The following is a 24,818-nucleotide window of genomic DNA, read 5'->3' as shown; positions in this document are numbered from 1 at the left end:
CTGAGAAAACAGGAGAATGGGGTTAAAACTTATCTAGAGAAGGCAAAGTGTCGTTGTGATTCTCATTTAAACCAGGTTAAAACACAAAAGTGTTTTCCATGACACCAAACGATAAAGTGTGTTTAAATTATAACTCTGTCCCCTCACAGGATTTTCTCTACTTTATGCCACAGAATTACACCTTCATTGCTAGAGAGCTATTTGCCAACATTTTGCTTCTGTGTCCTCATGTCTAAATAAATTAAAATAATTAAAATAAAAACGGCTTAGCAGAGTGCTACAAAACAATTAGTGTGAGTGTTTCCTGATCTGCAACTTTGATAGTTATGGTTCAGATCATCCATCCATTATCTATAACGCTTATCCAATCCCAGCTGACTGCGTGAGAGGACAGGTTGACATACAGATACAGTCACTCATTCACAGCTATGGTCACTTTCTGGTCTATTTAGAGTTCTCCATTAACCTAAGTGCAGGAACACATTCTGTGAGGTGCCCATATATCAGAGGAACAGAACAAATAAAAGACAAAGCACTTTTAACTGTAAACTAGTTTACAAATTTTGATTTTGATAACTCTGAAAACGATGTCAGTCTGCATCACTTCATGAACAACATTTGTGTGACCGAAGTAAGAGCACAAACATTTTTAAGGCCACTGCAACCACTTCCATTCATTTTATCCTTTCAACCACACACAAGCTCTAAAAAGAGATTTGTTTTTGAATGCCAGAAGAAGTTTCCCTTTTGGCATCAGAACATCCAGGACTAATACTGAGCACCCCCACCTCTCCATGTGGCTGAGTTCCACTGTATTGTTACAACATTTTGCATCGGACCCGTTAGACCAGTCCCAGTTACAAATACCTTTTTGGATTTGCTTCAGCTGTTACCAGAAACACACTTTCCCAGTGGGTTTTTTATGACTTTTTTAATGTTGTCCTGGTGTTTTTCTGTGTTGGTCTTTAAAAGTTATGACTCTGTACTTCGCTTTTCATACAAAGCAGTAATTCCATTTTTCAGGGGAATTGAGTCTATTTTGCGAGGTTACACAATGTGCAAAATAAGTTCAACAATGTGATGGGAATTATGAAGACCAAATACTGTGCAAACCAAAAATGACCTTATCCCCCAACAGGATATTGTTCTATTCTATATTGTAATGCATGTTAGCATGACTTTGTGTGACTGCCACTTCGAAAAGGGGTCAAATAGTTGGACATTTGGAGAGGAACACCAATGTGTATAAAATGTTCTTTTTGTGATTTGATGTGATTTCAAATGGGTGCAAACATTTCTGATTCTATCTCTCAAACTTTACTAGCTACAGATAAAAAGACAGTAGGGTAACCTCAAATCTCGTTGCATGTGGGCCAATATGCCATAAAAAGGGAAAAACAAAATGCTTTATTTGAACTACAGGAAAAGAATCACATAAAAAAAACATCAATATTGATCTAAAACATCTGAAAAACAGAAGACTGTTTTATTTAATTTTTTTTACAAATGGTTTGAATCAAACTCCTAAAACTAAATTAGATTTGATCATAAATCATGAATACAAAGGCTGCAGAAGCTTCAGGGACACACACGTGTTTGAGGCAGCCATGTGAAATCACATTGATAGAACACAATCAGATTTTCTCATGCTCTCTGTGTACCAACTATATGGGCACACACACACACACAAACACAGGAACCAGGGAGAGATCAAAGATGAAGATTAGCCACGCCAGGAGTCATTTCATCGTATTTTTCAGACACATGACAATAAAAAGAGAACTCAAACTCCAGCTGCTGATTGAAATCACATTTCATTCACGTGAGCAGTGGGATAGCTTATGATCGAGCCCGGGATGGGGTTGATATGTGAGACACAGTCATTTGCCTTTGAAGATTGGCAATGATGGGATGGCACATAAAAGTGGCCCAAATCAATGTGGATGACGAAACCAAAAGAACAAAGATGAAGATGAGGAAAGGTACGTGTCGTTTCCGATACCAGTTGGAAATCTCTACTGTATTTTTTTAAGTTTTTGTCAAAATTTCAACACTTGATTAAAGATTCAAAGGGGAACATGTAGTGCTCATGACTTTGATAGTGCTTTTTCTTTTACAAAAAAACCCTAAAATATCAATAATTTAAAAGAATAAAAGTACATTGTCTCATCACCACCATAATCACATCCCAAAACTGACCTTAGAATTCCTCATCCACTATGCTGAGTTAAGTTATAGTCAAAGCCACACATAACCCAGACACACCTGTGCAGCATGTTGAAGAGTCCCAAAAAACCCATCATGCACCTTGAGTGTTGCCACTCTATTGTCACTTGTGGTTATTGGTTGCATCTGTGTATGATTAGCACGAATGTTTTCTTTGATAAACTTCTATTGGCCATATTTTCTCGAGTTTGTTTGTGTTTACCTGGCACAGCACACAGCCTGTACCTGAGCTACAAGTCACGTGGATATTGATATCTTTACATTAGTCAGCTTCTGTCTGTGTAGATGGACAACGTGTTTCCACATGACGTTGCCTCACTCCAGAGCACATTAGCATACAGCAGTAATGTCAGCACTCTGTTACAGGCAGATAACAGCCTGCTAACATTACTCACAGCAAGAGCCACATGCTTTTAACAACAGCCCACATTAGCTCTGCGGCTCCGCTCTCCTCTTATCTAACAAGCACCAACACGAGTCCTCTTCTACTACTTAGCTTGTTGGAGGAGCAACGAAACAGTCACCAGAGAAAAGGGCCCAGCTGACATCGTTTCTGCAGGTTGGAAAGCTAATTAGCTAGTGAGCTTCATTTAGCAGCATGTACACAAACCTGCTAAAGTTCCCGTGGCTGGTAAGATACTGCTGTGGTCCCTATCCGTCAAAAAAATACAACTACTTTCTTTACTTTCTTCTCCTTCCCACGCAGGACTTAAATTGCTGTCAATCCACCTGGATGTGGACACGCCCCTCCAGCAGGCTGAGAGCTAAAGGAGAATTTTTCAAGTCATCCTAGTGTCCAGGCATTCAAATGCGACTCAAAACGGCCTAAATGTTCTCTGATATCCTCCTCTGGAGACACGTTCACACGTTAGGCTAAAAACATGGTCTGAATGACGCAATTTTGAGTTCAACATCTTAAACCAATCTCATTGTTTCTTGAGAAACTACAGATGTAATCCCCAATAACCTCACAGTCAACCACTACCAAACACTTCCTCTTCCACTAAAGAGGCAACTTCCTCCAAGTCTGTGATTCCTTTTTACGAACAGAACGTTTCTTGCACAATCTTTTCAAAGTCGAGATACTTGATGAGCAAAAAGATTAAATATCTCATTATTTGTGAAACATATGCTAATGTTTGACTTAACAAGATGCTCCATATTCCTCATTTTAACACAGACGACAGGCTGATCTTGTGTAAAATGAAATTGACAGTGTTTCTGATATAACACACTCACAAGAACATGAGGTGGACGGACGGACGGACCAGAGTCCAAGGTGACGTTTTCAGTTTTGTAACTTGAAGCAAAACAATGTTTTGCATAGAGGGTTCTCAGAAAATATTTAATTTTGGCTATACAAAAGAGTGTTGTGTGTTCCAGTCAAGAGAGGCACAAAGGCCAAACCGTTCTAAACAGAACTTGGAGATAGAAGGCTGTCCGACTTTTGATTTTGCCTCTTCCTGGCCTCACAGGCTGCAGTCCGTCTCCAGTCCTCAGAGGAGAACAGGTTTTGTCAGGTTGTTATATTGTAGTGAAAAAGCGGAATTGAGTTGTTGTCTCGAGGTGAGAACAGTGAAGCAGTTTCTCTCAGACAAGCACCAGCAACGAGAAAAATCAAGGTGTGAGTCAGTCATATGTGGGAAGTGTTTACCTAGGTTATTTGGACAAGTAAAACATAAGTGGACAGAAAACAGCTCATGGTGTTAAGCATCAAGACCTTGCATTTCTTTCAGACCCAAACACACAGAAAGAGTGATTGGATGATTAATCAAACATAGCAAAGAAATGTATATTTTTCTCTGCCTCCTCCGGGAGGTAAGGCTCAGATGGAGCTGGGAGGGAGCAGTTTCTTTGGCAGAAAGGAAACTTACTGACCCAACTATCAAGGTTTAATTTGACTATTAATGGAACATTTAAAAAGTTCTTGGAAAAGCAGCATTTCTTTAATTTCAGAGAGATCATTTTGTGATAGAAGTTGTTATGTTGTGTGGCCAAAATCATCCCAAGTAAGATGTAATTGAAAAAACATGGCCTTGGTACTATAAATATAAATAAACAAAAGAAAAAAAGACTTTTATCACACATACACATCCACACAAACACAAACACAAACACACTGTAGCATAACACAGTCTACAGGCTCTTTTTTGATCCACTTTCTGAACCTTTTAGTCCGAGACATAGAGGGACCTAATGCAACTGCTAAAGGCTGTGTGTGTCTGTGTGTGTAATCGGTACGGTAATGGCTTGTAACAAAACGTTTTTAGGAGCTAACATTTTTGAGGAATAAAACCTCAGACCAAACCAAGGCTAAAAACTCTACTCTAACTTTACTCCACGAGTGAAACAGTGTGCTTCGGTTGTTAAGTGCAAGATGTGAAAAAATGGAGTGTGTCTGCTCTAATGCAAATGTTAGCCTCGCTAGTTTTACTAGCTACTCCCACCTGCAGCACTTGCAACCCGTGCTGAATAAAAGGTCACGCTGCTAACAGATTTTTAGTCGGGATGAAAAATGTACTCATTATGTGCTCACCACTAGGCCGATGGAGGGGTGGGTGAAGTGTTTGAGTCCACAAAACACTGTAGGAGTTTCAGGGGTAAACAGCATTGCAGCCAGGACATTTAGACTAAATACTCAGTGTAAATGAGGCCGTGTCGAGTGTCAGGGCTTACAGACACTTGGATGTTTGAAAAATCGTTCCCTATTTATTTCAATTGTATCAGATTTGGCTGCAATGCTGTGAAGTCCGGAAACTCCAACCTAGTGGTGAGTAGATAATGAGTACATTCTTCATTTTTCGGTGAACTATCCCTTTAAGACTTAATGAATGTTACCAAGGCCCTTAAATGGCTGACTAGCTTCTCAGTAGACAGGGCCAATGACCTCCAGCTTAAGAGATGTTTGAAAGTGCTTTCCACTTGGAAAGGCTTTCCCACTTGGCCTACTGAGCCTGACGTTGTATCTCAGAGTTTGAGCTTGAACTGTGCGACCCCTGGCAGCCCACCCGAAGTAATCCAGGCACCTTTTCCTGCTGTGAAGGGAACAGTACAGGGGGTAAGGTCTGCTGTCAAACTGTGTGTGTGTGTGTACGCAAGATAATGCAGGATAGAGAAACCAGATTGACTCCCCACTAGTGCTAGTGTGTGGGTGAATCTGTCATAGGTACTGAGGCAGAAAGGCTGAAACAGGGAGGTATTGGAAAGATGTACAGCCCTAAAGTGACACATCTAGACCTTTCAGGCACAATGGGTTGGATAACTAGCAGCACCTTACTTATGTACGCAGGCATAGACTGTCTATAAAGATGAACAACATGAATGCTGCCTAAAATTGAAGCCAAAATGTCATGATTGCCCCTGGTGGCTGGCAGCAGTATAGGTCATAAACCCTGCCTCCTCAATGTTGGATTGGACACAAACCAAGTATTTTTTCTCAAAGATGTGATGATCTCCTATATTTGAGTGTAATACCTGTAGCTTCCTTAGACAGGTGACATTCAGACTAATTGTATATTAATGCAATAAAAGTAGGGTATAGTTTGTGTACTTAGATGTGAAACTATTAGTGTGCCACTGCAAAAGATCATATAAAACTCAGTAGAATGAAATATGAATTTGAAAGGAAGCACTTCAGGGTAGCTGATGTGCTGCAACAGAGACGATAGCATATCCATACTGAACAAAGCGCTGTGCTTTATGGACTGTGAAACCAGCAGGAGCTCTCTCCTGAACCCCAGACTCCTACAAGGACTAATGGTGAACTAAAGGAGGTGGGAAGATGAATGTAGATGTCAAGTCGAACATGAACTTCACACAAAAAAGTTTATAATTATGTATTTATGTTAGTAGTTTGTTGTTGTATTAAACCTTCCTAAAAATGGTGCAACTTTTCGAGGCAGTTGGAAAAAAGAATGGGGGAAAAAATGGCAGGATTATCCTAAAAGCCGGGAAAAAAAAGGATCTCTTATTGAGGCCACTTCAGAATTTGAGCCATTTGATGTATTCTGACATGGTTCAGTCTTCATGGCACTAGTTAAACAGCCCACTGGTGTCTGCTGCTTCCAGTCACAGATTTGTAAATGTGGGGGATGACACCACCACTGATGGGGTCTTTATGAGTGAATCCTCCTCCTCACGGCCTCCAATGGCCTGCAGCAAATGTTGTGAGGCTGATGCATTTGACCTTCAGGTTCTTTAATGCAACTTCAGCCTAATCCACAACCACAGAGTTGAGCCGCAGCGGCTTAATCACGACCAGGGCTGCTGCTGACGGTCTGTTGATCAAAACTAGTAAACTACATCCACTCTCTGAGAAAAATACTTAAATAAAATAGCTTGTGTGGAATGAAACCCTTTATGCATGATAAGTAACTTTTAGTGATTAAACTTCCACATGAAAACTGAAATTTTAAATTGAGACTGGAAATATGAAACGTTTCTGCTGTTGTATTCATCCCTCGTGGCTCGCGATGCCTGATGCTTAATAGATATGATGTGCGGTAATTATATGTGTCTAAATGAATGTTGTTTTAACGTTAAAGTCTAACAAGTATCATGGAACTATTTGGAATTGGGCTCTAACCTGTTATTTTCTGTAATGTGATACAGACGATCAAACCAGATCCACCATGGAATCTATGTGCAGTGAGCAGCAGCCAAGACACCATCTCCCAACCAGGTCCTCTGAGGTAGTACTTCCAGAGAAGAAAGTTTTACATAAAATATACTACTGAATTATACAGTAATATATATATATACAGTAGCTTTGAGGAATTAACATTTTTTTCCACTTACTCAGAGTCCTCATACTTTGCTGGTTGAAATACCAATGGCAACCAACAAAGTGATCCAGTTCATTTATTTTCTCCATTTAAACTGACAGACTGCTTGTTTTCTACACACTACTACTAAGTTAGCTGATAGAACAGCTGAGCTGACAACACGCTGACGTCAATCACTGTGACGACAGTGAACCTGTAGCAGGACGTAAGTATGTCGTACAAAAGTCTTCCTGAATTACAATCTGAAACCAAAACTAACTGGATCAAATATAAACAATGGAACAAAGACATGAACCTTGATCGGCCCTTAAAATGCTAAAACAACAAGTTGGTTACTGCTCGTGTTAATGCTTTCAAATGATGGTTTCACATTTTCAATGGAAAGCTATGAGCTTGGGGCTACATTCTCTCTTCAGCATTGTATATTGTTGATCCCCTCTATACCAGATATTAGCAACTTGTAAGTTCACTGAAGGTGACCCAGACACATTGTTTAGTGGATTTAACCCATGAGGCAGATATAGACTCAGAGAGTTGAGGATTTTATCATGCATACTTTCATAACTCACTTCAGCTTGAGTATATATCAAGTTCTTTTACTGCTCTCACGTGACTTTATTTTCTTCCTTCAGTTACATTCTCTCAAACACTCACACACGCACATTAAGCTGTCCTTCCCTCACACAGGCTCTCTCATAGTGGCTGCAGTCTTCCTCTTACGCTCGCACATAGGCCCCCTCATCACCAAACACTGAGCTCTCTTTATCTTGCCCTCTCCGTCGCCCCCTCTGCACTGCCTTACATCCATCGCATGCATGCTTACACACACCCTCTCACACACTCTCTCACACACTCTCTCTTACACACACACACACACCAAGGTCAGTCTCCCTCTCCTTGTTTCCACACATGAACACTGTCATGCTTGCTAAGGCAGCAGCAGCAGCTTGTTTGATGTTTGATCCACCATGAACGTGAGCGTGGAAATGGAAGCTCCTGCCATGTATGTGTGTGTGTATGTGTGCTCTGTGTAAGTGTGTGGAGATGGATGAGGAGGATGGAGGGATTTAGACAAAACACCTAATGATACAGAATAAATCTACCGTACACAGACAGAAAAAGAGACAAGAAGAAAAGAAAAGAAGAAAGTCGACATCAGATATCAGAGTTTTAACTGAGTGTGTGTGTGTGTGAGAGAGAGAGTGCAGGACAGAACAAACACTATTAGAGCATCATACCACCACCTATCTTTCATCCTCTCTGTTGCTTTGCTGTGTCTGTGTGTCTGTCTGTCTCTGATATGATATCCCACAGAAGAGCACAGGGGAATCCAAGCAGGGTCAAAGCGTGTATAATGCAAAGTGTCACACATTATATGCACTCAGAAAGGTTGGACTATAGAGAAGAATATGCTTTTATATGGCCGTGTGTGTGTGTGTGTGTGTGTGTGTGTGTGCGTGTGCGTGTGCATGCATGTGCATGCGTGCGCTTGGGAGTCTTGAGTCAATCAAACAAGCCCATTCTGAGTTCCCAAGGACATACACACAGAACGCAGCAGGGTCAACTGGGTGCCTGTGTTCTGTGTCTGTTTGAGTGTCTGTGATGTGAATATCGTGTCCGGAGGCAAGTCGAGGCAGAATCACGAAAGTCAACATCTTACTCTCCTGATTACATTTCTGTTTTGACGTCAAAGCCTGGTGGTATTTCCTTGTGATATTCCAGGAAAAAAAAAAATGTAATCAAACTGTTAATCCTAGAAAATTCAGACAGTCTTATTTTGTTGAAGGGTTAAAAGTTCAAATGATGATTATAAACAAGATGCATATTTTAATAACTTGTTTAATTCTGGGTCTTGGGTAAACATGTGCAAACACACACGCACACACACACACACACACACACACACACACACACACTCTGGGAGAGAGAGAGAGAGAGAGAGAGAGAGATAGCATGCTATTCTTGTCCCAAACAGACCAGTGCTAAGCCATTAGGCCGCTTTAGCCACACATCCAATATTAAAGACAGCCTGCAGGCCTATTCTGTCACACTATCTGTCTCTCCCAAACCAAGTGAGTCATGCTGTTTTGGTTACAGAGGCAGTCTGTGTTTTACATGGAAACATAAGCCGCCTCGTCATCATTATGAAAGATCTGTCTGGCCGTGCACGTCTTTTTAATATCTGCAGGAGAAGGTGTAATTGGTTTCCGCCCGGTGTCGCAGACTCTTGTTGTCGACCTTAAATGAATGTATACAATCACGGTTTAGCACAGAGTGAGCATTTTCACATACTCTACAATAGAATAAATTATCCTGAAGATATCTCTTTATAGCTGTGGATCTACTGGTTAAACTCAGAATACACTGTGGGACTTTATAAAGGTTGTTGCTAAATTCCACCTCTGCTCAGTCCCACTTTCATCTCGGGCAGATGTTGTGATCAGAGTTTCTCCCTTGTCTTTATCTTGCGGATCTTGACCTTCTTCAGTACATGTACGAGTAAATCGTCTGAGATGTGAACCCAAAGCTCACTGTGCATGTGCTCACACTGTGCGTTTCGATGATTTGGTTAAGTCATAGAATAATCCCAACCAGTGGAGACAAAAACCTTCTCAAGCCTGAAAACCTGATAATATTGCGGAAACAAGTTGTGAATCCAACACTAGCATGTCGACGCCACCGTTGAGTTGATCTTATGAACTTGTTAACAGTTAAAAGTGGAGCCATAGCATCACTCGTTCTCTCTAAGCTTTGTTTCTTGGTCTCTGGCGGCTCCTCAGGGAGATATGTGTCTTTCTAGCTGCTGAACACCTGACTGTGTCTGCAGGTCGGAGCTGGTATTCAGCTATTTGGCTGAAAGCTGCTGCCTGCTGTGACTGACGCTGTGATAGTGGTCAGACTGAACCAAAACTAGGGCTGGGCAACAACCCAATATCAACAATTATCGCAGTATAATTTTCAACAACAAATGTTCAATATATTGATGTAATGCTTATGCATAAAACCACAACATTCGCTCAGGAGTAAAAACAATTTTTTTTACTCCATACACCATATTGCCCAGCCCTAAGCAAACTCATGTTGTGAAATTGATTAATATTATTAATATTATTACATATTATTGTGTCAGCTTTAACGCTGCTCTACAGACTAGAGACATTACTAAGCTGGTGTCAAGACAGATTTTGGCCCTGGATTTAGGTAATCTGCATGTTATTATGAGATAACTAAAGCAACAACAAAACAACAGCAGAACCCATGAGGACATACTGTGAACATGTTAATGTTATGAAGGAGGCGTGAAAGGTATGACCGTTCCATCTGCAACTCCCCTAATTGGTGAGATGTGGTGCAGACTCATCAGGCCCTGTGCAATTACGCACGCCTCCTCTAATATGAGTGCCTTGATTAAATCTTGCACAAGCAGCACCAGGCTCGTACAAAGTAACTACAGCAGCATCTGTGGCCCGTGTGCACGATAGCCTGGCTTGTTAGAACGCAGCAGGCGTTCACTAACTCCGCGCTTTGAGTCGATTTGTAACGGTGTGATCATACTGTGGGGAAGATCAAACTCAGCTGTTTGAATAAATAGCGCCATGTAAACTGTGATTATTGTAAACACAAATAGACTCAGATGTTAAAGAAATAGGTTTTCCTGATTGATCAACTCTAATCCCTTTTCACCCACCTCTCTTCTCTCCTCCATTTTCCTCCCCTCACCCCAACCAGGCGAGGCAGATGGTCGCCCACATTGAGTCTGGCTCTGTTGGAGGTTTCTTCCTGTTAAAAGTGAGTTTTTTTCTCTCCTCTGTCACCAAGTGTCGTGGGAACTGTTGGGATTTTCTATAATTTTTGGAAGTTCACTTTATAAGTTACTTAGTAAAGTGCCTTGAGATAATGTATGTTGTGATTTGGCATTGTACCGATTGAATTGAATTGAACTGTCGACCATGAAGGTGGCACGGTGGTGCAGTGACGGTAGTTAGCACTCTTACCTCACAGCAAGCATCTGTTTGAATACCAGTTTGGCTTCGGCTTCTCTGAGCGATTTCTTTAAAAATCTCTCTGTCAGTTCATTTTTTCTGCTTCAAACCTGGGTGGGTTGGTGCCATTTGGACGTGTGATACTTTCAATATTTATAAACTTTGAACACACAGGCGACTGCGGTCAGTACCAGCGGTGGCTGGGACTGATCAGCTTCAGTGACGTTGTTGATCTGATTGGTGCGTTCACACCAATGGCAACAACAACTGATTCCCCAGTTCAGGGTTCTGCTTTCTGAGTCGAGCTTCACCAAGCTTTGAATGATCAGGTGAACAGTTCTCTGTGCAGAAGTGGTGCCGCAGCTTCCAGGTTCTGTGGACTAAGTCAAGCAGCAGGTCTTTACTTGCCACGGCTCAATTACTGCAGATCGTTTATACAGTTTCAGAAAGAAAACTGCAACCAGCATTACCACAGGCTAAGTACACTGCCAATTCCAAACAGGCAGGTTTATAATGGGCAATGCACTATAAGTATGAATGAGAGAGTCAATGTATTTGTGAATGGTAGGGATATGCTGGCAGCATTTGCCCATTGCCAGCTGGGATTGGCTCCAGCCTCCCTGCAACCCATAAAGCATAAGCGTTATAGATAATCAATGGATGGATGTCTATTACGGGGACGGCGTCACACTGCATGTATGCTCGTTTATTTGTGCCTGTGGGTACTTGTAAAATCCAAACAAAATTCGAACCCCACTTAATAGCTCCACAGTGTCGGGAGTGGTCAGAATTACAACAGGGTATCTTCACTGTCATCATATGAATTTCAGCCCCATTCAAATATCTAATTAGTTATAAATGTTTATAAGGAAACTGTGGTCAGTAATAACATTTTAGGACTTCCAGAGTACACAGTGAAGCACAACTGGGAGCGCTAATTGGGTTTTAATGTGAGCCAAGATAATATTCCCACATCATCGCCCCCCAGCAGCAGCCTGTACTTTAGACAGCAGGGAGGTGGGAAGCGTTTAGGCACGCGGCTGCAGAAGGGCCAGGCAGCGTCTCTGCAGTCGGCCGTCCACTACTGAGGATCATGTGCTCGGTTTCATTGTGTTCTTAGGAACTGACAGGGCCGCAGGCTGGTGTGGTCCTCTGCTGCTGGAGCCCATGCACTCCGAGGTCTGACAACTGTATTTTCATCTGCCCCTTTTGCATGTAGCTGTCAGGTTGTTTCACTCGCACACTTGTTAACGTGAATGAGCCTTGCCACTCTCCCTGACATCTTTCGTCAGCATGGCATGTCGTGCCTTCGGGGACTGCTACTGCTTATCACACCAATCTCTGGAAATTCCAGACATTACAAGAGTAAGAGTGGCAGCTATTTACCGAGAGGTTGAAACTGGCATGTCTGACCACAGTGATCACATTCAGAATGGTTTAAATCACTCTCATTGAATGACATTCATGCAGCTGGGCAACGGTTAAAGCAGCAGAGGCAAAGGGAGTGACTCAAACCATGCACGGTTGATTTACTGAAATCCCTGGTTTTCTCGAGTGGTGTTGAACGTAACATAGATGTGGTTTTGGCAGAGAGATTTGAAGGTCAGGTCTGTGAGGCTGCTGGGTAAATTAATGAGTGGATCTGGATAGAATGAGAAACCTTGGTCAATTGATTCCTGGATCTGTGTTGAATAGATTTGAATTCCCATGTGGAATGGACTGTAGAGGAGTAGAGCGGTAACACTGTCCATCAAACACTCCGTCCCACATGGTCTCTACAGGCATGTTCCTCCTGTGTCTCCCACACATTCTGACCTTGTTTGGGCCCAACGATTTTTGCCCCACATGCAATTTGGTGTTTCTCTCCAATCAGGAAGTTGCAAAGCTCTCGTCCCTCACTGGAGATTGCATCAGCAAGAAATGTGTTTATGTGACCTTTGACATTTGAAGACCGAATTCTGTTCAGTGATCTAGAACATTTCGTTCCCCACAAAGTTCATCAGGCACCTCATGAGCAAGAGTGTGTGAGATATTTTCATTTCTTGAAAATAACTGTCTCTTAAACCATAAAGACATAATAAGATATGCAGCTATCTCCCTTTAAGACCTGAGTGTGATGTCGGTGTGCCCATCCCTTTAGAGCTGGGTGAGATATATACAAGTTCTACAAGTTTTTTAGGAAACTTGACTGAAGGTAAAATGCATTATAGAGAAAATCCATTTTGTTTATTTTTTCCTGTGGTCTTGACCCATTCATCCATCCATCCATCCATTATCTATAGCACTTATCCCTTGAGGGTCATAGAAGGAGCGGGAGCCAATCCCAGCTGACATTGAGCTGGAGGCGGGTTACACCATGGACAGCTCCACAGCATATCACCCTTGAAAGGGGGCATATTATGATAATATCCAGGTTCATATTTACAATTTGGGTCATTACCTCAGCAATACTGTCCATTGCTGCAGCTCCTCTTTTCAGCCTCTGTCTGAAATACTTGGTTTTAGCGAAGGCCTCCTCCTGATTAAGTCCACTCTGTTCTAATTGGTCACCTGGTCCACTCTGATGTGATTGGTCAGCTGCTTCCAGTGCGTGTAGGAAATGTCGGCCTCCGCTCCCACTTTACCTGCCTTTGTTGGCTGCTGGGTGTTTATTATGCATCCTGATGTCATATGACATCAGGATACCCTGGAAGTGTCGGCCGGACTACTGACGACTTGTTTCAGGATTGTTTGAGCTTTTTAACTTTGCAGATCTATTACATACATACAAAACTATGTATCACTCTCACATGTACAGTCTTATCATATAGGTAAAATATTTGTGTGTTCCTTCTTTATAAAAGATATTTAATGAAGCTATTTAGTTAAGACTTTTATGGTTGATGCTGTACACAAATTGTTCTTTCTGGCTGTCGATGGTATCCTTACTCCATTCTTTACCAAGTCAAGAAGAAGTCGTGGAGTCTCTGCTCATCTCCTCAGCCACTGATCTCAGTTTCTCCTCGCACTACAAATATATTTGAACATCTGTTTAATTTCTACATTCTGAGCTACTACTGAAAATGTTGTAATTTAAATGAGTGAATAATTTGTGCCAGGAGTATCACAAGCCCAACTTGATAAATCAATTAAATCTGACTGTTGCCTAGAATCTATGCAAACATGAGGCTTGGTGCACTCGACATGGATATTGAAACTGAGCTGGTTCAACCAGAGGAGACAGCTGCCTTCCAGTCAACACACGGGGAACAGGAGTCTCCAGTGGCCTCCCTGTTTTGGTGAAAAAGGGACACTAAATAATAAATGAGTGTAAATATTTACAAATTATTTGCACAGAGGGAAGCCGAACAGGGGTATTTACTAGACTCAGAGGAATATGACATTTTTAGAAAAGCAACAAAAAAAATGGCAAAAACAAGTGTCTGCGCTCTTTCTCCTGCAGACACAAGGATGTAGGACCCTGACAAACACACATGCATGCATGCGTGCACACACACATTCACAGCACGGGGCTAATGAATACAGTACCACCTGTTCAGTGAATGATCTAATTGCTCTGAGCAGATCCCCATTTCCTCACTATTACCCTGTTTAACGGCACCATTTAACAGGTAGGAAATGTTGCCTCAGAGAGCCGTCCCCTCCCTCACACCTCCACTCATTCAACATTTAACAGCGCCTCACGTCTGTCACGTCACAGAGCGCCAGTCGCTTCATTCATGTCGGCGAGGGAGCACACGGGGGAAAGAAATGTGGTTACATGGAGTAAAAGGGGTGAAAGAAAGAGGAGGATTAGGAAAGGGGAAATCAGAGGATGAAGAAATGAGGTTATGTTAGAGAGGAAAACAGCTATTTGTCGAGCGGTGGCTCCATCGAATTGATTAAACACCTGCAGGTTTCTTACACACATACACTCACACACTCACACACTCACACACTCACACACTCTCTCTTACACACAACACACAACACACAACACACACACACACACACACACTTACAGGCATACCCACACGCAGGGCCACAGGCCGGCCATTGGAACAACTGAACTCAAATGAAATGGTGTGATTAGATATTAAAAATTTAGAAAGCTGTGGCTTAGGGGGTAGAGTGGGTCGTCCACTAAACGTAAAGTCAGTAGTTTGATTCCTGACTCTTCCAGTCTGCTGCAAAAGTATCCTTGGTCAGGACACTGAACTGTGTGTGAATCTAAGGAGCTGGTTGGTAAGACAGAGCAATATAATATATAACTCATCATAGTAAATTAAGGTATCTTTCTGACTTCCTCTATACTTTCCGAGAAAGTATGTTGTGTCGCCGAGGACCAGAGGAAGTGCAGTGTGAGGTAGAGTATTTTGGATGGGCAGACAGAGGTTTCCCACAGATTTTAAACCCTATACTTGCTGTAACCTTGGTGACCATGTTTTCTCTTGAGTGATGATGTCACTGACATCTTCATTCAAAGGTCATGCTCCAGTATGAGCGCCACTGCACCAGTATATTGAAACAAGGAAATTAATGTTACCGTCACAAGGACATTCCTTTCTTTGTTTTTCATTGCACTAGAAGAGATTTCAGCTTGTTCGTGCAAAATATACACCACCTGTGTGTGTGTGTGTCTATTTATGTAAAATGATGCTGTAAAAACAGGGAGCTTCCATTTAAGTACATAAAACTCCCTGGTCAATAATTCTCCCATCTATCGCTTAAATTTTGTCGCCTAAGAATTATGTTCATGTGAAACTAACTTCAAGTAACCTGTAAAATTATTTCCTTTTTAATCGACATATAGAGTAATGTTGATGAAAATAGTTAAATGCAAATGCACATTCATGCAACTCAAAGCCAATGAAAGGTTGTTGACTCGATCAGTTTCTTTCAAAATGATCCTTGCGTCAGATCAAGTGAGCACAGAGTCAGAAAGACAGGAGCTCAAAGCAAGGAACTGCAGCAATGGACAGTTTGTGGAGAGCAAAGTGTTTTCTTAACATTAGAGAATGTAAACTCATGTGTCTCCTTTAATTAGAAGCTCAATATAACAATTATGAGTTTGATGTGACTTATATGCAGACAGACTTCACTGATCAGAGTTACACTAGTCGTGCCTGGTGCAGGCACATCCCCCTGCAGCAACATCGACCATCACATCTTCAGGAGTGACTCATTGTGTCCATAGAATGTAAAGTGACAGAGATGAGTTGTGATGTGGTTTGCTCTTCCTCACAGTGCCACGCGAACCTCACCAAAATAGCACCAAGCAGAGACAGGCTTGTACTTGTACACAAATATCACTGGACCTGTCTGAGACTGTCGGAATAGCATGCCGCCGCTCTGTGCTAACCTTCCCTGATAACTCTGACATTTGGAAATTTGACATTTTTCACTTTCTACAGAAAGTGAAAGCTCACATCGACCTTTGTGTGTCAGGTTTCAGTCTTGATGGGTCAGAGACTATTCATGACACGGTGTAATGCAGGAACGTTAAATCAATAACAGTCAGATTTCTATATGTTAGAGTATAAAGTGCATGTAACCTCAACATTATCAGTCTGAATCTGGCCTGGAGCCTTTGACACACTGTGCGTCATCACGACCTGTTTCCTGCTCCAATAAATGTGGAGAAGAAAATGAAGACACAACTTTCACACAGGGGCCAATTATACATCCAATACTCGTGCACAATTCCTGATTCAGTAAGGTGCACATTTCTTGTTCACAGTTAGATCTATAGCTTTGAACAAAGCCACACATCCTTTAATATATTTTGTTAATTGTTCCTTGTTCAAGCACATTGTGAACTTCAATATTTTTATATATATATATTTTTTTATGGATATGTTCACCATCTATACAGTGAAATAGAAAAAATACATAAGACAAGTGTTATGGGTGTTACACCTCCCTCAGTCCATCAACTAATTCTGTTTGTTTTCTCCATAGCCTTCTTTGCTATTTTTTGGTTCTAAATAATGTCCATTAGTCAATTTCTCTACAATCTCTATCTGCTTTTCTTGCCTGGGGGGGGCCCACCTTACCCCGTCTTCTTGTGATTGCTTCATCACCAATATGTTAACCCGTTACCTATCCCTTATTTGTATCATCGCTCTGAAATCAACATGTCCAAGTTAAGAATCATGTAACTCACATGGAAAGTCAAGTATCTAGTATCTTTTGTGTTGTCATGTCCACCTTTAAGAACATTGACATTTCCAACATGTATGTGTGTGTTTTGCACAAATTATCATATTTAGAGAGTGACTAATTCTGTAAAGACTACTGTCAGGACAGGGGTCTTCAGAGGCCAATCAGATTTCAGCTAGGGCCAGAGCCCCCTGGTTCCGGCCATTAAATACTCAGATTTTCCCATAATCCCAATTATGGTTGGAGTGGTTGCTTGAATATGCAATTGAGATTCAGGTACTTTGTCCAAAATGTTGCTTTCTTCCAGTACAGTAAAATGCAGGTTGACATAATGAAAGCAAATAAAAACATGCTAACAACAATATGCAGCATCCCTCTGTGTTTTGACCTGTAAAGTCTCAGTGCAATGCCAGTGATCATGAAAATGCCAAACAGTGTACCAGAGATACCAAACTGTCTATGAGATCAGCTCATGTACACATTCTGTATAATTATACAATTTCACTGTCTCTTCAAAACCACAGCATACGTTTCTGAATGGTGATCATACTGTATGTAAACAGGAAGAGCCTCTTCATAGACTTCCTGTCGACAGCATGTTTTATGAAGTGCTCGGGAGTCATGTGTTCAGTGAAAAAGTATTTGGCTGTGAATAATTGTCGCTGCCTTATGTAAATATCTCATATCCATATTGTAATTATACCATCAATCAGAGCTGGGCTGGGATCAGAGTGATAGAATATGGGCTGTCAAGACAGAATGCAGCCCCTCTCACTCTCTCTCTCCTTCTCCCCTCCTCCTCAGTCTGTCTTTCAATCTTTCCCTCCCACTCCTTTTCTCTCTCCATTAATCCATGCACTTGCACTCGTTCCTCTCTTCTCCCTCCGTACAAGTCACAGCAACACACAGAGACTGAGAATTATATGACTTCTCTAATGAAAACTGAATTCCAAACAGTGGCATGTCAAATAATAAGAACCCCAAAAAGCCATTTACTAATCATCTGTAATTACTTCTACTTTGCTGTTTTTGCTCCAAACACTTCACACAGGCTGAGAGTGAGTTACATTATTTATCAAGAGGAGATCACATAGTGACTTAGTTACAGAGAAACTTTGGCCACAGTAGAACAGTTTGGGAGTCAGAAACGAATGAATGCCATGGAAAAGATATTTATTTCCCGTATTTAGTGTCTGAATCAGACCATTTTTGAAGAGTTGTTTAGTGTATACAGGATCTAATAATATTATATTGATAACATATTCCTTTTTCAGTGGGTACATGCTGTTTTATTAAACAAAACTAAAAAAAGAAGACTAATTTCCCATTGGCAGTGGAGGAGGCCTTTCTATTTTTTCCTGTGAGTCATGTTCAACAGAGTCTAGACTGCCAAAATGAAGAAGAAGAAATTGGGGCGTTCACCCAGGTTTCATGTTTCAATCATTGCCGATCAGAGCCGGAGCCAATGAAAACCTGTGTTCTGCAGAGTCATCGACCCGGGACTGAATGCTGATTGTTTTATCATCATCATTATGGGCTTTGAGCCTCTGGACAGACTTGTGTGTGAAATGTTCAGAAGGCAACACGTTACACTGACTGTAACTTTTTAGTTATCAAAGAAGATGGCAGCCCTGTTGTACAAATGGAATTTACTGTAGAGATGCAGATTATTCTAAATTCATCAAGACAACAGGGTTACATGGAGGACATTGACTTTGCATTGAAAGCATCTGAAGCGTAATAAAATAAAAGTCAATAAAAATCAATCAATCAATCAATCAATACAAAATAAATAAGAGATGTGATGAAGGGTTCTTACTTCTTAGTTAAGGTTTAACCTGATAAAACATCCAAATGAAACAGAGAAATAAAGGCACCAGCTACTATTTTAGAATGAAATAATGCACACGCCCACCCCCCCTCTCTCTCTATCCATCCCTGCTCTCTTTATCTCTCTCTCTCTCTCTGTGGATAGTTGCTGTCAGCTTAGAGGCAGGGTGCTGGCGGTCTGTCTGCCCACACAAGGCACCAGCTGACTCGACCCACCTCTGACACGCACACATACACACACACTTTACATGTCGCACACAAATACATATGCACAGGAATTTGCATGGAAACACATGCTCAGCACAGACACAATCATCTCAAAAGTGTGCATGAATACAGAGAAGATACTTTGGGACAGTATGTAGGCAGATGTGAAAAATAAGAGTTCGGAAGTGTCATTCTTCAATATGTTAGTATTGATTCTGAGACTTTAGATCAGATGGATAATCTAAGACATTAGCCTGAACTTGAATTAAAATAAAAAAGTGACAGTACTGTGAACCATCGTGCATGTAGTTTTTAGCTTAAATAGCATTCTGGTGTAAACACTGTACATCTCATGAACTCTGCTTCTGTATGAACTCATGAAATCCATATGGAGCATTTGAATTTATCACAATTCAGAAGTGAATATTGAGTTTGTGGATATACGTTTTGTGGAGTTGACCGGCAGGGTTCAACAAAACCAAGTGGAGCCAATTGTAAAGCAAATGTTTTTGATTTTGACTGACACAATGGTTCTTTTACCATCCAGAGCCCACAATGTTTAAATATCAAATGTACTTGCACCCATCTGAGCACCCATTGGTCTTCAGATTAGATAATCTATGTTCTTAGGGACACTGGAAATCAAGTGAAGTGAGTGGCACTTTATTTTAAGGGCACATTCAAAAGATGAAGTAATATGTGCCAAGGTGGGTGCACAAGACACGGCATTATTCCAAGGTGCAAGTGCAGTATATCCAAAAGGAATGGGAAATAACACATGTTTTTGCAAATTAAAAAGAATCATGAAATTCATCTTAAAGATAATAAAAAACAGAAAACACGGAAAATCTGCCTTCAAGTGTTCATCTGAATTAAACTCAATGATCTGTAACCAAAATTCACACTGTTGGTGCACAATTAAATTTGCAATGGTGATGCTCTGCTGCATAAGAAATAAGAAAACTGAGATACACTGTAGGTCTGCATATACAGAACATGTTTACGATATCTATGTTTGCATGCAGTAACTGAGCCTTTGAGGAAAATGTACTTGTGTACTTGTACATTGTGCAAACATACAGCACGATGTGAAACCTGTTAAAGCTCCTGATATGAAACTATCCCTGTCTCACTAGCTTGTTGCTGTGTTTAGAACCATGAATACATCTCTTTCAATGTCTCTCTACCTCTGTTTCTCTCTCTCTTTTCCTCGATCATTACACATGTAACACAAGTCACTGAAATCAAACCATACACAACAAAAGAGAGCAACCCCCCTCGACACAGAGTCTTCCCTTTTCCTTGATACCGAGATGAAACGACAGAACAGGCCGATGTCTGGGGGAATTACTCATTACCGACTGTGTTTTTGTGCTGCAAAAAAAGAAATTAGCATAAGCCAACACAATGTGAGCAGAGAAAGTATGTTTCAGTCCCGGACTTGATAGACTGCAGCAATCACACGTTCCTGTACACACGCTGTGTTAATTGTGTGGAAGCCAGGCCAAAAACAGATCTGCAGAACAGGATAATAACAGTATGCATGTATGCCGGCCATACTCATTATGCTGCAATTAGCTTCACCTCAGAAAGATGATACAATAAATCGAAGCATCAATCATTCTTTAAGCGGTGTCTGGAGTCAACTTGTATCATCGCATCAAGTTTTAGCATCTGGTTCACCATTGTCTGCCTCTGAAAAAAAGTACTCAGACAGATGTAATTTGATCCCTCACAGGTTCTGCAACCTCGGGATTGCAGCAGCCTCTGTTCCACGAAAATTGGTGTCACAGAGTACAAAATATGATAAATACCTATACTCCAAAATAAAAAAAAGTTAGATTTTGTGGAGCCTTTATTGTTTCAGTGTTCAGTACTCTACAGAAAGCTTCTGGTCACAACTCAAATACAAACCACATCCCCATACCAGGTTACTGTTTTCAAAAGTGCCCAATGTGGCTGTTTAAAAAAGGACTCGAACTGAGCTTCTTTGTCGTCTGCTAGCACAACATGATTATGGTGTGGTTAAAGTAAAGCAAGTAAGAGTATTTGTCAAGTGGGGGGGGGGCTCATCTGGCAGTATTTCATCAGAAAAGATGTCGGACAAAAGACCCTCTTCAGGAACTATAACTTTCCAAAGCTGACGATCTTATGCTGCGTTTACACCAAACGGTTTGTTCACTTGCTCAAGCAACGTGAGTAAATTCAAACCGTTAATATCTGCCAATACTCCAGTAGAGAGGATCACTGGCAGACGCAACTACAATTGTGTATTGTACCTGTTGTGAAAACGCCAGAGAAGCTAGCGCCGTTGTGTGTAAGTCCACCAGATCATCAGAGGCACACACAGTGGCCTGTTTGATCACATGCTTGCTCAGATCAGTGCCAGGATCTGTCTGTTTACTTTTAATAAACGCTGACTCACTTTTGCAACATTGCGTCACGCTAATTTTTCTCTCAAGTCCAAATACTTCAGCTTGAGCCGGTGAAACTAGCAGCTCAAAATCCATGTCTTTGCTTCCAACCATTGTGTCTGTTTGCCTCATTGACTTTGTATGTAGCCAAATCTCATTGCACGAAAGATTTGCGTCACGTTTGATTTGATGGCACCGTAAGATTCACACCAACTTTGTGCCATGATAGGCCAGGCGTACTGACGTTAATAGGTAAGCAGGGTTTCAGCCTCTTTCTCCAGCTCTATTTTTGTTCGTTACACACGCGTTTCTGATGCTTCTCGTGTTTACTACGGAGTGCCAAGCCATAAATGTCTCCCAGCTAAGATTGGGAAGTCTTAAAATCTGTGCTGTTCTCCCCAGACTCTCTGTGTGACCGTCAGCCTTTCACTTTGCCTTTGAGCGTGTCCATTCGAATCACTGTCATAGCCAAGAGAACCTGATTGTTGGTAGGAGATGGGACATTTAAAGTGGTCTTGCCCCCGTCAGTCACATGCTTTGTTGAGCCGACCACCAACCACGACGTTATTCCTGGGACATTTTCCGACTTTCCCTTTTGCTACTTAGAGAGACTTGTAATTATTCACGAGAGGTCACTTGTCAGGAACACTTTAACAGAGGCTGGTTTACCCCGTGTCCACACAGACAGGGTAGCGTGAGCAGCACATTAGCGGAGCAGCAGCTGTCAGTCGGCCGCTCGGTGTGTGTCGACACAGGAGGCGTTCAGTCACAGCACTGAGTGGTCGGTCACCCGTGTTTTTTGACGCGCACCCAGCTCAACACACAGTCACTGTACTAGAGTGTGTAAAATGCAGGATAATAGCCTCGGCGTGCAGCGTAGGTAAAGCATGTGTGCAGACAGCTGGACTTATTATAACAGGAGCGTATCTGTCAGACAGACAGACGACTGAAAAATACAGCTCCTGTGTACATGGAGTTTTTTTTATGAAACAAAAAAAGACATATTCGTTGTTTCTCATAAATAAACTGTGTATTGGTGTGTGTGTTTCCTGATGGCATACTATCATCATCCACTGATAAACAGCTCCATTCACACACACAGACACATTCATACAGCATTTGTATAAGCAGTGCTTTTTCTATCCCATCGTTCAAATGCTCCTCAAGTTGGTTGTGAAGCAAACAATAATTTAACACAGTTCATTCAAGTGAACCTCTTGTATTATCACCAGCTTTCTCATCACACTGTATAATCCATACCTCTTTCATGAAGCAGTTTATACTCCGACAGAACAGAGTTACATACAAGTGCACGGTGCGACACAAATAACCCATGAATGCTTCATCTGTATTGAACCTTCTAGCTCTTTGTTTTGTCTGAAGAGCTCTTTTGTTTGACACATCTCCCATCTGCTAACATGGAGGAGGCAGGGTTTATGACCTATACTCCAGCCAGCCACCAGGGGGCGATTGAGATGCTTTGGCTTCACTTTGTGGGAGCTTTCATGTCGTCCCTCTTTATATGCAGTCTATGATCCACACCCTGTAAGTGGATGATTAAGCATATGTGCCTGGCAAAGGCTCATACACTCTTCATGTCATATCACTGTAATCTAGTTAGAGTTTGCCAATTTGAAAATTATGCTCACGCTAATCTCCAAATTGAAATTACAAGTATGAAACAGATTTTTCTGGAGGCTTAGACATATCCCACTTGGCACTAAGACAAAAGACCAAGCAAAAGTCAGCTGTTGTAGGCAATACAGCAATTGAACCCAAATCAAATGAGTGTCATGTAATATATTGTAATTCTGTCAAAGCACAGTGTTTTACTCAGTTATACCATCTGGAGTTGACAGATGACATCACAAGTCATTATTCTCTCCCAGCTCTCCATCCCACATGACGTGACCATGGCTTCAATCCCACACACGTTTAAAAAAGGCCTTTTCACATACGACATTTTGACAAGTCAGTCAATTCCATTTTTCTGCTTCAGTTGCGGGACGCTGGTGTTGTGCACGCTGGCTCACTGTCACACTGTCACGACTTTCTGACTTACACAGCCATCATGAATGTTACTGGCTATACACCTAACCCTAACCCTAACCCCCTAACCCTAACCCTAACCCAGTAGGCGTCTTTTCTAAATTCACTTCTTCTCTGCAAATCCAGTTGAAAACCAAGAAATTTCCATACGTGTATGTACCATTGTAAACGGAGGCAACAGCAATTTTCCAGTGTTTTTTTAATACAATCCTGTCAAAGTTGTTTTAACAAAAAAAGTGAAATCTGACGTTTACCAACCCTGCTGACTTTCTAATCATCCCTCTATCTTCTCCTCATCATTTCTCCTGCTTCTTCTTTGCCGTCTCTCCTCTGCAGTGAGCAGAGGCAGAAGAGACAGAAGAGAAAAGTGAACAAATGAGAACAGAGTAAATTTGTCATCTTCCTATTCCACCCTATAATCCTTTCGAGAACAAAACAAACTGGATGCTGGAAGGGCGCCTTCTCTGTGAGCTCCACCAAACTCAGAGACGGAACAGTTTGCATGACACTTTGCGAAAGTGCTTAGTTTCTCTTTCAAGCGTGCAAAAAACTAAAACAGGACTTTACTTTCAGGGGAACCCCCCCCGCCATCTATTGCTTTTGCATTCAGCACATTTTTTTTCAAATGGAGAAAGGGAAATAACCAAAACGCCAGAAACGCCACGGCGTGTTGCCTTGACGTTTGAATGGCCCCCCCAGCATTTTTGAAATGCTTGTGCTGACGTTCGCTCATCCAAAATTTATCTGAGGCCGTTTTCAAACACCAGAGAAAAGAATAGCGAGTGAAATCACAACAGAGGAACATGCCGTCTCTTGTGAACTGCTGAGTTTGACTTGTTTTTGAAGGAGCGAGCAAACAAAAGTGTGCTCTGAAGCGTTGCCAGGTGAGCTGTTTTTCCACCAGTGCTACTCTGCAGCTTTCGAAGCAAGGTATTGGTTTTCATAAGCAGGACAATTTAGCAGCGGCCGTTTTACACCCTCCTTTGTATTTTAGTTTGATTTATGAGGCAGGAGCAAAACACACAGGTACAATCTTAGCTAACCCACACACACACACACACACACACACACAATTTATGTGTTGAGCTACAACTATCAGCGGCTAACCCAGCAGTCAATATTCTTCTACAGAGCGTTAAAAGACAATCAATAAAGACATGATGGTGAAGGGCTGCTAATGCAGA

General features: G+C 41.6%; 1 protein-coding gene across 2 annotated transcripts in view; it reads right to left on the bottom strand.

Moving 5' to 3' along the window:
• Positions 1-24,818, bottom strand: part of il1rapl2 (interleukin 1 receptor accessory protein-like 2) — a 381,416-nt gene that overhangs the window by 315,803 nt on the left and 40,795 nt on the right. The gene's annotated exons all lie outside the window — the stretch shown is intronic.

This window comes from Hippoglossus stenolepis, chromosome 7, assembly GCF_022539355.2.
Source record: "Hippoglossus stenolepis isolate QCI-W04-F060 chromosome 7, HSTE1.2, whole genome shotgun sequence".
In the NCBI taxonomy this organism is placed as follows: domain Eukaryota; kingdom Metazoa; phylum Chordata; class Actinopteri; order Pleuronectiformes; family Pleuronectidae; genus Hippoglossus; species Hippoglossus stenolepis.
Note: the sequence above shows the minus strand (reverse complement) of the source record. Positions and strands in the feature narration are given on the sequence as shown.